This window comes from Aplysia californica, unplaced genomic scaffold, assembly GCF_000002075.1.
Source record: "Aplysia californica isolate F4 #8 unplaced genomic scaffold, AplCal3.0 scaffold00080, whole genome shotgun sequence".
Taxonomy (NCBI): Eukaryota; Metazoa; Mollusca; class Gastropoda; order Aplysiida; family Aplysiidae; genus Aplysia; species Aplysia californica.
In genome coordinates this window covers 1,408,034-1,412,761 of record NW_004797350.1, presented here as the reverse complement: position 1 = coordinate 1,412,761, position 4,728 = coordinate 1,408,034, and the positions used below count along the sequence as shown (strand labels likewise).

At 41.0% G+C, this 4,728-nt stretch overlaps 1 protein-coding gene across 2 annotated transcripts in view; it reads right to left on the bottom strand.

The window, feature by feature from the left end:
- Positions 1-4,728, bottom strand: part of LOC101851255 (sulfate transporter) — a gene marked incomplete in the record, with an annotated part of 91,643 nt that overhangs the window by 86,699 nt on the left and 216 nt on the right.

Below are 4,728 nucleotides of genomic sequence, written 5' to 3'. Positions count from 1 at the left end.
CCCTCTCTGTCACTCAATCAGGGACACTCACACCCACAGCTGTGACATGAACGTGGGAATTTCTACGGGGCAAAAAGAAAAAAAAGAGGTAAATTTTAATGAATAATATTATTATGATCATGCGTGCGTGAGTAAGGAAAGGTATTGGGGCTTGAGGGCTGATCGTTGTTACACTTGTTGCCTTCTTGGTGGGTTAAAAAAACAACACCAAACGCTTAATTTTATTTGATGGTGTGAAGGTTGGAGGGGTTGAGGAGAAGGGAGTTTTTTGGGGGGAGGGGAGTGAGTGGGAGGAGGAGGGGTATTTTTACTGAGTAAGAAAATCTTTACAATTTGTACATTGTATGTGTGTGTGGTTTTTTTTTGGGGGGGGGTGGGGTTCGAATTATATTAAAGAGGGGGAGGGGGAGAAGGAGCGAGAAAGAGAGAAAGGGGGAGAGAGAAGGAGCGGAATGGGGAGAAAGGGTGGGGGAGAAGGAGCGGAATGGGGAGAAAGGTTGAGAGGGGAGGGGGAACGGCACGGGGTCGAGTTACATGGGGATGGGGGAATGGAAGGGGGGGGGGCTGAGGGTTGTCGGGAAAGCTGTGGGACACACATGACACATGATAACAAATCGTCCGGTTTTCCCACGGGCTGTCATGGGAGAAACCTATGAATGAGCAGACGAGGCGAGAGCGAAGAACAAAGCAGGTTATTGTAACACACGCACAACGTGTTGTGAGTTTGTTTAGACTACCAGAATACGTACAAGTGTTGATGTACGTTTAACACTGATCGAATTATCGTGATACGTGACTCATTTCTGAGACTTATCCCTCTGTTTTGCTAAGACAAAAAGGTAGTGAGCCCATAAATCCCCGCCTTTTTGGTTTTTGAGATTTTGAGAGGACTCTTCAAATATAGAAGTGTTACAGACTTTTTAAATGTGGGTGTACTGCGTCCCCGATCGACTCAAGTGATATTACTAAGGAGGAGGGCTGCGAAAGACACAATGTCCCAGCAGAAAGGCCGAGGTACTTGAAAAAAAAATTATCGTCGCATGTGAATCGCACTCGGATATTCTGCGTGCGACGGCGAAGTGCTTAAAACTGCTATGCACAGCCTCCGGGAGAGGGGTAGGATAAAATGGATCATAATGATTACAATTTTGAATTGTTGTTCTACAGGAAATTCTGTGGCAGAGTACTTACTTTACTTTCATTTTTATCCGCCGCTTGTACCCTTTTGGGTGTCGCGGGAAGAAAGAGACGTCTCTTTGTCGCCAGCCGGAGAGCTTGGGCCAGGGGGATGCCGTGGGTGGTTAATGTATAGTTGTTCAACAGGAAGCTCTGTGGCAGTGTGACTTACATAAAAGGAATTTCGGCACTGCCCTTTTCCTGAGATAGAAAGAGCTCTTTACAGCGCAACTGGTTTTTAAAAAGAAATTAGATTTTTACGCCTTTCCACGACTCATCCTGAAATTAAAAATTCGTTGGGTACCCATTAGATCTATGTATTTAAGATTTGCTGACCGCTTTCCCTTCTTTCCTGTATAAAGCAGTGCTTTTCTAACTTTTTATAGCCAGCGCCCACTGGGTGACTTGTTACAACTTTAAGAGGCATACATTTTCGTGACGCCCTCCTACATGTATTCCCAAGAGGGACATACAATAATAGCTGTCAGTACCAGGGTGATCTCCACCGCCCTCCAAAATTACCAAAAATCACCCACAAGTGAGCAATACCGACCATGTTGGCATATACTGCTGTAGGATGTAGAGCGACGTTTTGCGTTGAAACTTGACTGGGAGCTCTCGTGGCCTAGAGGTTGAGGTGTTCGCCTCTTAATCAAAAGTCTCGGGTTCGAATCCGAGTAGTAACGGAACAAAATTCTTCTTTAAAATTGTCTCCTTTCATCTCTTTTCCTGCTTTCTACAATGTTCTATCGTCTGCTTTCGTCTCCACTTTCTGCTCCCAGCTCCCTCCCCTCCTTTGCCCCCTCCTTTGGGTTCTTGATTCTTTCTGCAGCCTTTCTACTGCTACTCCTTAGCTCCTTCTTATTGCTGTCTCTCAGCTACACCCCTGGTTTTGTGGTAGGAAATATCTACACCTAGCCTTCTCGGACAAGGGCGAAAAATCTTGGAGGTCCCATGTGCAAGTTGCGCACGCTAAAGATCCCTTGGTGGTTTAAAATTGATAAGAGTAGGCTTCGGCCGCCACCCACGCAAAATTAAAAATTTCCTACCCACTGAAAATGTTTAAAGTGTCCCGTGCGCTCATATGACCTTATGCAGTTGCGAGCGCCGTTTAACACTTAAATAAGCAAAAAACAAAACAAAACAACAACAAAAACAAAAACAACAAAAACACTTAATACAAACAAATAGGATATAACCCTCTTTGGATACAAGGCAGAATCAAGGCCGACAACTCCCACAGAACCAGTACAGGAAATTCTGAACCAGCATGGCCACAGATGTGTGCACGATCCTTTCACTTTCAATAGTAGTTCGATTGAAAGGAAAAGTTCTGCCCTCCAACCAATATTGTTAACTCATCTCTTACTAAAGAAAATTTGCCTTGTAAATGCCTTCCCCAGCTCAAGCAAATTTTGGGTTTTCCAAGCCAGGGTAACACGCATTCGAAACATCAGAAAAATACATGTAGTTTGTTTATGATTACATTTCAGTTCTGTAACAGATTATTTTAAAAATGCATTTAATTTAAGATCATACAGGAGGCGGGCTGCTTCGATAACAAGTGTAAACCGGCGCTGTGTAGGATACATCGAAATAGAAAGACCGAAAAACTTGTTAAAAATCCTATATTTGCCGTTGCTAATCTTTTGGTCACCCTACCACACCCCAAACTATAAAAAGTCGCGGGTTCGTATCCTGGGCCGGCTCCGACGGTAAGTGCTTGGGTTAGACAATCTAAACGTATTTTTCTCGTTTAACCATTGTGGAAATGTTTTCTTTCAGTTTTGAACTACTATAATCACTTCAATAGCTACATGAATTATATTGTAATTTCTTTTGCGCTAAGTTTGTGTGTTTTTGTCTAAGAATATGTAAAACACTTTTGATTTTCAAGAACAATTTTCATGTAGTGTGACCATGAAGCAGCGTTGTGAGCCTGTTGCACACATGTCACGATTTTCACTACTGCAACAAATATTTGAAACTTTATATCTCAGGTGTTTGTTAATTGATTTCGATAATTCTTTTTCATAGTTCTTGTTTCACTGAGCACTATATGGAAAGTATAGTCTTGTTATGGTATTCTTCAAAAACATTTCACTAGTGGTACCTACATGGACATGACACAGACAGTAAAAGCTCTCATTGCTATATAATATCATCAAAATGGACTTTCACTGAATGCTTTCAATGAATCTGATAACAATTTAAAATGTTAGAGTACATAATGTGTTGGTAGGATCGGGTGTTCCAATTTCGTTAGTGTTTTAGTTCCGTTCTATAACACCCCCTGAGATGCTTTCCTAAGTATTATTCGAATGAACAAAACATTCTGCCTAGTAACACTGCTAATAATACATTGACACGTAAAAAATGCTGACCAATCAAACAATTCAGCCAAGAAGACCAAAACTCTTCTTATTCAAATAATTTAGCAAAGGAGACCTAAGCTCTTGTTATTCAAGACATCTCATCAACCGCTAAACCGCCGAACAATTAAAGAGCTTTATTACGAGGAAGCTCCTCATAATCGCTCTGCAATGAGACGCTGATTAAAAAAAACAACAACCCAAAAAACAAAACCCACACTCACATGAACAAAACAAAAATGTACTTGTAGACCTAGTGTCTATATGTAAAGTGCACAGTACCAGTGTTGGGATTCAGCGCTTTGTAAACATAAATTATCATTGGCCAGTCACTATTCGCCTTTCCTTACTGTTATTGTTATTGCTTTTGTTATTGTTATTGTTATTAATACTATTATCATCATTATTATTATTATGTTATTATTATTATTATTATTATTATTATTATTATTATTATTATTATTATTATTATTATTTTTGTTGTTGGTATTATTTTATTTTTTTTGGGGGGTGGGAGTGTTAGTAAGAGTTTTACGGCACTTGCAACACAATAAGGGCATATACGTGCCGAAGATTAGAGGCGTTACAAGAGAGTAACAAACACAAAAAAAGAAGGAGGGGAGATAAGGACGATAGATGTTTGATAGGAAAGAAGAAGCAAACAACACCAGAGCACCCGCCAACCTCCCACTGGTATGGGGTTTGGGGTAGAGCTGGGCGAAGAATCAATTCCGGAACCGATTCCCACGACTAATGCAACGGAAGAGAAATGTTTCCGTTCACGAAACCCACCATTTACCAGTTACTTCAATCATTAAAATCTTTTTTAAAAAAGAATTCATCTTTGAAAAATAAAAATTGATGCTTCGGAGTGTTCCGAAATCAAGCTTATCCTAAATCCTGAAGATGTTCGAAGCCAACCAGGTAACCACCGGAAGAAATCACATCATTAGAACGTAAGTAATTGGGATCGGAGTCGATTCTTACGATTCCTAGCTTTCAATAATCGGGAACATAACTGCCCAGCATTGGGGTGTGTATAAATGGAGGATGGGAAAAGGGGAGGAAAAAGCATTTAATTTTAATTAAGTAAACAAAGGTTGACGCCGACTCCCTGGGGCTGGGATGCACTTGTACTTCCTGTCACTCACGCACGCACGCACGCACGCATGCGAGCAAG